The sequence below is a fragment of the Callospermophilus lateralis genome, chromosome 13 (assembly GCF_048772815.1).
Source record: "Callospermophilus lateralis isolate mCalLat2 chromosome 13, mCalLat2.hap1, whole genome shotgun sequence".
Lineage (NCBI taxonomy): Eukaryota > Metazoa > Chordata > Mammalia > Rodentia > Sciuridae > Callospermophilus > Callospermophilus lateralis.
In genome coordinates, this window is record NC_135317.1 from 86926540 (window position 1) to 86939785 (window position 13246).

General features: G+C 36.3%; 1 pseudogene; it reads right to left on the minus strand.

Moving 5' to 3' along the window:
- Positions 1-13124, minus strand: part of LOC143412124 (large ribosomal subunit protein uL5-like) — a 50148-nt pseudogene extending 37024 nt beyond the window's left edge.
- Positions 13125-13246: the final 122 nt, after the last annotated feature.

Genomic DNA, 13246 nt, shown 5'->3' on the forward strand with positions numbered 1-13246 from the left:
ATAGTACAAATAACACTAAAACCGAGGGAATGCATAGACCTCTTTTACTTTATCTACAATATCAAACCATTAATCAAGGTGAAAGAGTCAAGCATAGATATGGTTCCCAAACATTGTGGTGCTTCAGAATCATCTGGGGAGATTATTAAAAAGATAACCTTAGAATACATTCCTCAGAGATTGTAATTTGGTAAGTTTGAGGGATGGCCAAAAAACTGAATTTTTAACAAATAATACATTAATTTTGGTGTTGGTAGCCTATTGATTTTGACATTGGTGAGTATATATTGTACCCATATGCAATCTCATATTGAGAAAAATTTTAACTAAATGTGGTTAGAAATCAGAAACAAATGGAGCTTAACCTCTGTTTTTACTCCTTTACTTTATGAAGGAAAATAAAAGTACAGTGTTCTCTACAGGTAAACAATTAGTAATGCATCATTTCCTTAGAATTTTCTAGGGTTTAATAATTTTTAAAAAAAAGGTTGATGATTAGGCATTGTGGATATATTCTACACATCTGTCTTTGTGGATATATTCTACACATCTGTCTTTGCTCCACCTCTCTATGCTCTTCCTGACAATATTGGTTATATCTTTATTTTACTAGCATTTTAAAATTATTAAAACTATCGGGTCTCATTTGGCATCCTGGAAAGCACTCTTCCATTTCTTCCCTCTGTTCTTAGAACCCTAGTCAATATAATTTGCTGAAATTTTTCTTAAACACCCTGATATGATCATTACACATTTTATGTACATATCAAATTATCTAGCTATATTCTAAAAAGAGAAACAAATATGTGTTAATCCAAAATTATAAAAAAGAAAAATAGCACTATATAGCAGAAAGAAAACTGAAATTAAAACACAGATGCGACTCATCCAACATGTGCATTCTTTCCTATGCCTTACAAATTGGACAATCTGTGATTTTCTGTTCTTTACATTATGTCGAGTGTTTAAAGGTCCTTTCAGTGTTTACATGTAACATATAATACTTACATAAGGATATACATATTTAGAAAGTGCCACAATTGCCACTAATACTGGTGCCTATCTTCAGTAGGCACCTATGTAGAAAATAGAAAAGTATACTTTAAATTGACACCAATAGGGGGAAATGGTATTTTTTTTCCTTTTAAATTCACAAATACATGTGAAGTTACATTTCATTCCAATTCCAATTTTATATGACTATATCGTTGGAATGTTGCTAGTGAAATTTGATGATAGCTTAGGCCGTCAGTTCACCTATGAATAACTGAAATGCCTTAGCAGAATGAATTCTCATTCTGTGTCTACTATTTTGCCACTATCATAAATAATGTTCAGGCAGAGTTATGTGGAGGAAAATGAAGAATTATCTGCAGTTCTTTTGATAGAACAGATCTGGAAGTCCCAGAATCGTTCTCCTTTTTTCGTTATTTTGCATTTATATAGTCCCTTAAGTGTGAGCTAAATCACATAAAAATTGAAGACTCTGAATTGATAACTGGAAGAACCCTAATAGAACTGAACTAAGAAGAGGCACAGAAGAAAAACAATGCTCCTATGACTGTGATTTTATAAGCAAAGTTCAGATCATTGTTAGGGTTTGGATATGAGGTGTCTCCTGAAAGTTCATGTTAGACAATGCAGGAATGTTCATGGGTGAAATGACAACATTGAGCACTATAACCTAATCAGTGGATTAATCCATTAGATGAATTAGTGATTTGAAAAGACTACTATATTGTGTGATAACTATAGCCAGGTAGTGTGGCTGGAGGGGGTAGGTCACTGGGATCATTCCTTTGGGATTTAAATTGTGTGTGTGTGTGTGTGTGTGTGTGTGTGTGTGTGTCCGTTTCCCTATCTCTCTCTCCCTCCCTCCCTCCCTCCTTCTCCCCCCCACTCCTAGCTGCCATGAACTGAGAACCTTTCCTCTGCCACATCCATCCATCATGAGGTTCTGCTTCACCTGTGGTCCAGAGTGATAGACTTAGCTGACCATAGATTGAGAAATCTCATAGACTCTGAAATCTTGGCCAAATTCAATGTTTTCTCCTCTCTGCTGTGCTTGTCAGGTATCTCAATCACAACAATGAAAAGTTGACTACTATGACCATCTTTTTTCTTTTTATTGGTTTCTTTTCTATTTATACATCCATATGCACAGATAAACAAGAAACCTGTGATTTCCAGCAAACACATCAAATAGCCTACCTACATGTCAAAAAGAAAGGAATAATAAGCCCTTGAAAGTGAGGATAAATAAGAGAAAGATGCTTTCCAAGCAGGGTGTCCCTGAAAAAAAAAAAAAAACAAATACAGTAACAACAACAACAACAGGAGTAGTGGAATCAAATTTATGTAGTTCTTACTAAGAAGGAGGCAGTATCCTAAGTATTTTTCACATGATATGTTATGTAATTTTCACAACAACCCCTATGAGGAAAGTTTTATATTACATTGTTAGAAAAATGCATAATTAGGATTCAAGAGCCAGTCTGTGGTTTGTCCCCAAGTCTAATTTCTCCACCCAGGTAAAGTACAGGTGTATATCCAAACTCCAAAAATCCCAAACTCCAAAATCCAAAATGCTCCAGATCTGAAACTTTTTGAGCACTGACCTGAGGCCACAAATGGAAAATTCCACAGCATGCAACTTTGTTTCATGCACAAAATTAATTTAAAATATTGTGCTAAATTAACTTAATGCTATATGTATAAAGTAAATGGGAAACACGAATAAATTTAATGTTAGACTTGGGTCTTACCTACAAGATCTCTTCATATGTATATGCATATATTTTTTAAAAAAAATCTGAAAGTCTGAAACACTTCTGGCCCCAAACATTTCAGATCAGGGGTTGAACCTGTAACACCTTTCTTCTAGAGCTGCTCCTCATCTCTCACCTCCTAACCCAATCTCATACCTCCAGAGGCCTGGTTTCCTCTCTCTGAGCTGTCTCTATTAAGAGCCCCACAGATTCCTTAGATATAGTAAGTGCTTAACAAATGGTTGGTCCTGTCCTTTTCCTTCCACTATCAGTAATTACTCTTCAGACATGGCTCAGCCCACTTACTTAAGTGGATGCTACATGTCTGATAAATAGACTTTCACTATAAAAAATGGGTGAAGACTGATATTAATGTGTTATCTTGGTGCATTTTTAACAATAGAACTCCTGAAAACAGTCCAAAGGATTCATTTAGGATTCTGTGACAGAGTAGTGATAGAGATATCTAGGGATAAGAAGCTCTCCACAGGGTAACCAACATCCCAGTTTGCCTGACTGGGGGACTTTCTAAGACACGGGGCTCTTAATGCTAAAACTGACTATCCCACATGGACTAGGATCACTGCTATGGTTTGAATGTTTGGCCTCTCCAATATTCATGCTGAAATGTAACTGTTAATGTAACAGTCTTGAGAGGTGGGGCCTTTAAAATGTGATTAAGTCATGAGAGATGCCCCCTCACAAATAGGTGGGTTTAATGCCTCTGGAAATGAGCTTTCAGAAGTAGGATACAGCATCTAAGGCACCATCTTCAAGGCAGAGACCAGACCCTGACCCAGCGGTAAAACTGCCCACACATGGATCTTGGACTCCTCTACCTCCAGAATTGTAAGAAACAAATACGTTCTTTATAAACTATCCAGTCTCAGGTATTCTGTTAGTGGCACAGAATGGACCAAGATATTCACCTTACTAATCCTCTGAAATAGTTTCAGCAATAATTCCCTCTGGGTTGACAGACTAGTACAGAAAGGCCATGCATTGTTTATCCATCCTGACTCACATTCACAAACATAGTCTGGAGGGAATCTTAAAAGGATGGATAATAAGATAAGTGTGTAAAACAAAGACAAAAGTAGATAAACCAAAAATGTTTTTTAATATCATTAATAAAATTCCATCTTGAAATACTCAGGAGGATCCTGGCTACAATCATGGGGCTTCAATACCATTACATTACAATGCAGTGAGGTTACTCTCTCCTTTACCCACACCTCCAGTGTTGATATCTATAGAAGTTGACTTATTCCAGTATTTAAAATTTCTATTTTATAGATAAACTTATTTCAAACTGAGTTTACTAGTATCACTTCTATACACATACTTGCTTCCTCGGAGCATAGTAGCTAATGAGGCCAATAGAGTTATTTACTTTGATAGAAATATATAGTCTTCTTTATTTCAAGATAAACTATCAAACATTGTTTGTAATTTTATATGTGAGAAGCCAGCCAAGAATCTCTCCATAAGATAGCTCCCCTTAAGACTTTATAATATCTGTGTCCTCTGTCTTCTAGAAATTCTATTTTCACACATTATATACCAATGAAAATGAGAAATTGGATTTTTTTTTTTTTACTAAAGCAATAGGCAATACCAGTGCAATTTTTGTTGAACTTTCTCAAACCACTTTCTCAGAAAATCACAGCACCTGATGGCATTTAGAACTGGAGGTTTTTATAGACTGACATTGCTCAAAATAACAAAACGCAAGCTATATACTAGGGAAATGTAAAACTCAATTTAAATAATAAAATATTTATGTATTTTAGTAGACATTTATAAAGACATTCTAATGTCTTTCTTATAAAAAGAATTGCATTTTCCACAAAACATGTTTCAAGTCTGTGAGACTGTATATCCTAAGTCTGATGCTGGCTGGAGAAATATTGAGATGGGAAGAAAAGAGAAAAAACATAATTTAGGATTTATTAGTGCATTATTTTTCACAGATAAACAGTATTGCACCGTTGTTTCTGGTCTTCCTGGATCTGGGTATAAGAAAGTGGGAGATGAGATGGGAGAGGAGAGTAAGGGAAGATAAGTGGAGGTGAGGAAGGAAAGGGAAGGTGGAAAAGGCTTTGGTCACTTTTGATTATCCACATTGCCATTCCCATAAAATGCTGTCAGCACTGACAGTATATAAGGGACCGAGACAGTGGATTAAAGTAAAATTATGTAGTTTGTTACAGCTAATACTTTCCTGTCTCATTTTGTGAAAAAAATATAGCTGTTGTAGCAAATTAAATTGTCTCCACTATACACGATATTATTTATTAGCTTTCCAGTATGTAGGGTTTTTAATTTAAAATAAACTTTTGAAAATTAGATGTAAATACTTAGCTCTAAGATTAGTGGAGAGGAAACCAAGAACAAATGACATCAAACAAACCCTTCTAGTTCTGCAAGTCACACCTTCCCTACTTTTGGTAAGTTAGCACACTGCACTATCCCATTCTGTGCTCAGAGCCTAAAATAACATGGAAGGAAGGAACTTCAGTGCCACATACAGAACCAATAATAGCTTACATTTTCATGATGCTGTCCATATGCAGGCACTTTTCAATTAGTGACTAGCTCCAGAAGGAAGACATTATTATCCCCACTTTACAGGTTAGGATATTGAAGCAACGAAAGCTCGAGTAACTTGCCCTGTGTGATCTAATAATAAATAGAAGAGCTGTACTTTCCACATAGACTTCCTAGTTCCTGATATGCTCTTAACCACTCTCAGCTCTCTAAGAAAATGGTAGTTCACGAATAGAAAATTCAATTAAGATAGTTAAAATGTGGTGGGTGAATGAGTGATCTAAACTACATGCAATGACATGGAAGATTCTCATAGACACACAGCTGAAAAGAGCTCATACTCATACACTGTATTCTATGTTATTCCATTTATAGTTAACAAAATATATGATTGTTATTTAAGATGATATAAACCAGTATTATTAGTATATTAATGTATACTATTTACACTATATAGTATATATATATGTATATATATATACTATGTAATATATACATATATTATTTTTGTGTTTATATTATATTAAATGACAAAAAAACAGGCAAAAAAATCTGTGCTGCTAGAAGGTAGAATATTCTCACTTGGGAGTGAGGGATAGATAAATGAAAGGAAATACATGGAGCACTTCTGGGTGCTGCTTGGTTTGTTTTGTGCCCTGAGTGGTGATTACATGGTAGTTTGTGGAAATGCATTAAGCTACATAATTATGACATGCACCCTTTTCTGTGTGTATATCATATTTCAATAAAAGGTTTATAAGGGGTGTGGGGACAACAGGAGCTTTTAGGCCTCTTCAAATAGAGCAGGGAATGACCCTCTTCTATTCTAATTCTTATTAACATTCTCTTTCTATCCCAAAGCAGCAGATTCTCAAGCATCATAAACCCTATAGTATCTCTCCTTTCTCTTTCTCTCCTGTCAAAAATAAAAAATAAAAAAAGGTAAGCCTCATTTCCTGCACTAAATAATAATCTGAATAGTCAGCCTCATTTATATTTGGTGGAAAGGGTTACTAAATATAAGAATGATAAAATTTCTGAACCCTCTTCTAATTAATAAAAGAAGTTGTCAGCGACTAAGTGGCCTTTTCTCAAACATCAAGTCGGCTCCATTTCCCTGCAAGGCAAACCCATCCCTTCCTGGCAATACAACTTCCAGCACCAGAAGAAAGTGGGAGGGGAGGTGGTCTTGAAGTCTGAGCTCTTTACAGAGTTTGGAAGAAAAAGAGAATTCCAGAATCTACAACTAAAAGCTTTAAGAAAAGGGTAAAAGCCACAGTACCTGACTTGATAGCTCTAAAATTCTCAGAACATTGGCTTCAAACAAGATATACACTTCTCCAAACTGCTATAAGAGCCTTTGGAGCCTGAGACATCTATTAATGGGAAAAAATTAGGGAGAAAACACACCAGGTTTTCAGGGGTTGTTTCTAATGGAAACCCGGATTTGACAATCCTACCACCTGCTTTATATCATTAAACTGAAGGAGTCTATGAATAGGAAGGGGGAGGGGAAGAGACACTGCTAATAAAATATTTAAGAACATCAGGAAGAGCCATATCAGGCTTTTAGTTTACCCAGAAAAAGCATCTTCCTAAAGTATCAGACAACCAAGATTTACTGTATTAATAAAATCACCTTCAGATTATAAAGGAGAAATGCATGCATAAAATGCAGACAGATAGTCTATTTTTAAAATCTGGAACAAAGGGACAAAATGTTCTAGGACAAAGGCCAAGCATCTTGCTCTCAGTAGTCACATTATTTACTTTGACCTCATCATTCACAGGTGATTGACACTGAGAACCAATATCTGAAAATTATCCCAGAGTCATATTCTAATGGGACAGGGATGGTCACATAATCTTACATAAGAATTTAGTATGTTTGAAACAAATAATACAATGACTAGATAGTTAATAATATCTGAATGCTAGCTCCTCCACAATTATTGTTGCTATCAGAGATGAATGATTGATTGTACGTGATGGAATTTATCATCTTTCAAATGTGCATTTTCCTCTTGAACACTGAAATAATGATGGTCCCAGAGAGCCATGCAGATTGCCCAATCTATCAGCATTTTTCTCTATGTTTGACTTTCATTCCTCTGCATTTGATTGCTTCTGAAACAATGGTAGCAGAATTGAAAATGCTCTTTATATTCCCCAGGTGATTTTCATTTGCAATAGATAAGCAAATACAATTTTCCCTATTACACCAACCAGAGAAAGACACTAGCATACATCAGAAAGCTCAATAAATACATGGGAGGGGATTCCATTGGGTGCACCAGCCCACTCAAAAGAAAGGGAAATAAAGGATTAAATGCAGCTAAGCAACAAAGTGTGTTTTCTTTTTTTTTTTTTTTTTAGCTATAAATAGACACAATACTTTTATCTTATTTTATTTATCTTTATGTGGTGCTGAGGATGGAACCCAGTGCCTCCTACGCACTTGCTCTACCACTGAGTCACAAGTCCCGCCCACAAAGTGTGTTTTCATCCATGCATGCCTACAAAGTGATTGGCCATTCCATCTAGGCACTAATTTGGGAACGTATTTTCTAAGTGGAAAATAATGGGGCTAGCCCCAATCTGGTGCTGTGATTTTGTACTAATGTAAAGTGATATGAATTATCTATTCTTTTGGTGCCTCTGATTTGTTCTCTACAATAGGACCTCCCTCTTTATCCTCGCCTTTGCCTCACCCACATACCAAACCAGTCAGCTTTTGAACAATAGGAAATTGTTTTCTTTTTAGCATTTACTATTTATCATTGACTGCGGAGGGGTCTGCAGGAAGAAAATTCCTAAGAGTTTTGCAGGAAAATGTGAGCTGTCAGCCTGACTGTTTTGCATAAATTCCCTCCTCAATCTCATCTATTTTGATTTTGTTTCAGGTTATTTTAAGTGGAAAAAATAGCATGAACAGAAAATATTTTAAAAGCCCAACCTTAGGCTTCTTTCACTCCATACTTTGTTACTTTCTTTTTCTAGCAAGACAAACTTAATTATGTAAAGTAGTGACAGCTCACTCAAATTTTTTCACTGATCCACAGCACAGATAAGCAATTTTGAGGAAGCTAAATATTCAGTGAAGATGCTACTAATCATTACCCCCAGGAACAGCCCAAAAGAAAGATTATTCTTTGCATTGTGGATGTGCCTGTCATTTGAAGAAGCTTGCAAATACTCAAAAAGGCAAGGATTTGGGGGGAAACAACAAAGGTGAAAATGTAAAATTTACACTTTTTCAAAAACTGTACCATGATAATAAAGATGTTATAATATTCTTCTCAGAAATTAAGGAAGAGGCCCATCTTTTTATAATTTCAGAAGAAAATACATAGGAAATAAATTCTTACCTGGAGTAAAATCTCTACACATTCTTTTATTGAAAAAAATACACATACAATGCAGCATTTTTTTGGAAATAATTAAGAACATTTCTGATTAGGGACAGAAATTTTTACTCCTATTTTCGATCCTTTTGGCAGACTCAGGCTGGGAACCTGTGTGTACATCACCTTCCTTCATCACATTATACTTGGACCATAAATTGTTATTAGAAAAACTTCCTACCCTTGAAATTCAATCTGTTCTGTTTGGATAATTTTGTAGCTTTAAGAAAATGCAGCCACACCTAAACTTAAAAGAATAAGACATAAACGCTTGATAAAGGTATAATTAGGAGTGTAAGAATATAAACAATACATGGATGAATAAGGAAAATTTTGAAAAAAAATGTAATTTAATGATACTACTGTGAATTTTATCATTTTAGATGCCTTTGGGATATACAGAAATTATCAATCATATATTGAGTGTGTGTGTATGCGTGTGTGTGTGTGTGTGTGTGTGTGTACTAGGATCAGACCCAGGGCCTCACACATGCTAGGCAAGCACTCTACTACTCTCTACACCCCCAGCCAGCTATGTAAACTTTTGAGACTCAGAGGAGATATTCTGGGTTGAGAGTTAACCACACTTTCAGGCTTAGGTTTTCAGATAAAGGTGGCTCTAGTGCCTGCTTCCAGCCTTCACTTTCACTCCTGCTCTCCCACCCCAGGCATCCTCCTGTCTCAGCTCTGAACTGAACCAGTCTCATTTTCTGTTCACCAATTCTCACAGACAAAACTACTAATTTTACAAAATTTGGGGGGAAGAGAGAAGTTTTACATTCAGAAGCACAAAGAAATGAAATAGCATTAGCTATTGTTATAAACAGCACTTTGGCAATCAGCAGCCCTCCCTCACTTGCTTTCTTCCCTTCTCTCCTGAGTGTTTTCTCCTTCTAAATCCCCGTTCATCTCTTCTACAGAGTGGTTTTACCTTCTTTTTTCTCCTTTAAGGCTCCCTTCCCACCCTCAAGTAAATTGTCAAGATATTTTTCTTAAAAAAGACAATTCTTGCCTCAAGAGGAATCTAGGTGTCTATCTGCTTTTAAGACAAGTGTTTCACCCCACACATATCTCATCTGATCTCAACAATCTCTTGTTTTTGGTGGAACTGATATTTTATCATTCCCATTTCACAGACAGAAAAACAGGTACAAAGAGATGAAGTCACTTGCAGCGCCCCACAGCTTAGTAGAGTCAAGACCACATTCAAGTCACCTTTGCTCCCTAGTCCTCACCTCCCCACAAGCTAAAATTCTCCTGTCCATCAATTGTTCTTTTCTTCTCTCCCTCAAGGTTGGAATTCCTCAGGAAATACAGGACATGGGTGATTAGCTCTGTGGTTTTTCAAAGTGCTGTCCCTGGATCAGCTGCATCAGCATTTCCTGGGAACTGATGAGAAATACAGACAGAATTAGACCTGGAACAGGAACCCAATAGTCTGGAGCTTCAGTCTTTCCAAGTGATTCTGATGCAGTCTAGACTTCGAGAACATCAGGCTACACAACAAACCAGTTTCCTTTTGTTTGTATGTAAGAACTACATTACATTTCCCTGCTACCTTGGATGTAGTCAATGGACCAGAAACCAAACCAATGTACACTATTTCCAGGTCTGGCTCACACAAAGCTTCCATGCATGACACTTCATCATGAACCCCTTCCAATGCATGCTACAGACAAACATGGTGGCCCTGAAAAGTACACAGAGAAGATAGCAGGACCCGTGATACAAGGAGGCTAGGTTTCTGAAGTGCTGCTTGAAGGAAAGCCACGAGTCAATCAAGAATACCCAATTTGTGTAACCCACTTGAGGCCTGACATTTACCCATTATAACTGCTAGCATTACCCTAACTCATGTATGAAACTGTTATTTTGAGTGAGCATTATTTCTAGGATTCTAAGAAAGAAATTAAGATATGTAGGAGGTAAAGCTACCCACTCGAGCCCTATTTGCCTGTTTCCTGAAGAAAGAGATCAGAGAAAAAATTCCGAGGTTCTATAACAAGAGCAAAGCTGACATATGGGTTCTGACTTGCTATTGAATGGGGGGAGAGGGAAACAGAAGCCAAGTGCTAGTAAAAGAAAAGGGCAGAGGTCACAATAACAAGAACCTGATACCACTTCTTATACCAGTTGGAATCATGTGAATTCCATGAGTGTCTGTCCACCCAGGATAGAAATGAACTCAAGGAATAAAATTCTTTAAAGTAAAAGAAATTAACATTCCTGACTGTTATGGATACTAACAATTGCCAGGTTAAATCCATTCATCTTGCAGACATTTAATTAACTGCCCAGGATCCTTAGTAACAGAACCAAGTCAAAATTCAGTTATCACAACCTCAGGTTTAGGATTCTCTTCCATCATCTAACATTTTTAACTATTTTCTTTTTTTATTTATTTTAAGGCACTTTCTTCTAAACATTATTTCTTCCTCTTATGTCTCACACTCAGAACTTACTATAGAGGTTAAGTATACTGAACTTGGCCCTACTGTCAATGTTTTAAAATTTCTGACAGCTTTATTGACTAGATTTCTACAATAATAGGGGATTCATTTGTCCATGTGAAGCTACAGGTAGAGAAAATAATCCCCAAACTCTCTTTTTTCATGAGAGAATGTGCAGAGCCCAGACAGAACTGAGAAATGGAAAGGCTCTGGGGCCTAATGGAATGCTTACTGAGATCTATTGATTCTGATGCAGCACATTGATTGGCCATCTAACTCTGCTCTCTGTAATGTCTAGCCAAAAGAAAAAGTGTGGCAGCAGATAAAAGGCCTTAGCACTGTCATCAGCTGTGATCACAAGTTTCCAAAAGGGACAGTGACAGTTGGTAAAGCATCTCTTGAACGTTAGTTCCCAGGAACATACTGTCAGGTATTCATCTGAGCCAGGCTCAAGATGGAATCTCAGATATTTCTGCTTTAGAGTCACATGCAGTTCTAGTATCTGGGTTTGTCTGTTTCCATATCCATTTACATTGATATTACATATTGTCACTGAAAAGAAGTTATAGAAATAGAGACCTGGAAAGTCCTTTACTATCCTAACAATTTATTCCATCACTCATCTAGGCTTCCAACTCTGTGAGGGACTAGACAGATAAAATTAAACAGATGACACATTGGGACAGCAGCAAGTTATAAGATGCAAGGCTCAGGGATGGGATTGTGGCTCAGTGGCAGAGCACTTGCCTTGCACATGTGAGGCACTGGGTTCAATCCTCAGAACCACATATACATAAATAAATAAAGGCATGGTGTCCATCTACAACTAAAAAGAAAATTTAAAAAAAAAAAGATGCTAGGCTCACTGATTGGAAAGCTTGGGTTCAAATTTTTGCTTTAGAACTGAACAACTGAGTCTTTGGGAAAATTATATAATTTATTTCTGCTTCAGTTATAGGATGGAAGTAATTAATAGTCCTAGCTCACAGAATTAAATGAGACTGTATTTTTAAAGTGCCTAGGACACTGCCTGGCTCCAAATAAGGGATACACAAAGGTTTGTTTAAATTAAAAAAAAAAATTTAAAGAGTTGCTTACACGTGGGTTAACCTTGGGGCACATCGACTGTGTTACTATTTAAATGCTTCCTCACAGACAGTATCACAAGGTAAAGTGACTCAGACTGTCACCAGCCAAATAGGCCTTTTGGTTTGTGAAAACCAAAAAAAGGTATCTGAATATATTTAGAAAAGTCTTTAAACCCTACTAATTTCCTCAAGTAAAACTGTGAAAATTAAAAAATGATTGATTTTTTTACATTTAAGAGCAAAACTACAACAGTCCATCTCCTTTATTAGCAGAGATATTTAACCTCAGTTAGCTTACCTCTGCCACCCAGTAGCCTCCCCCAACCCACCAATTATTGTGTATTCAGGAAGAGCAAACCAATTAACCTGAACAAACAAGGAAGAAAATTTAACCTCATGAGGTGAAAAACTATACAATGCTCTCCAAAATGATCATTCCCTATGTGAATTCTAATCTCCATTGATTCTCATGCTCCCTTTCCCGTAGAGTGGCAAAAAAAAAAAAAAAAAAAAAAAAAGTCGACTGTACTTTTTTTATAAAGCTATGTTCCTGAAGGATGTGAGAAATAAACAGACCTAACAAGGATTACATTAATAATCAGACTGATGTACCTCCAAAAGGTAATAAATGAAAAAAATATGAATGAAAATTACTTTAAACAAATTAAAATACAAAATACTTGTCCAACTTGAAGGGGAGAGAAATAACTACATCTACATAATTGGAGGGGGGCAGGGAAAAATGAAAACACAAAGGTTCTTGTTCAAATTTATTTCAAGATGGCAACAGCAGGTATTAAATCAAGCAGGGAACCCTTCTAAACACTGGGAACCATGTACCTGCACCTGTGCCTGATGAACCATGGCCATAAGGACATGACCTGATAGGTAAAATGAGAAAAGATAAACACATGAATTCAGATGAAAGTCTGGAAACATTTAAGAGAAAGAAAGGGAAATTTTTGAAGACCTGAGAAAACAGGTTA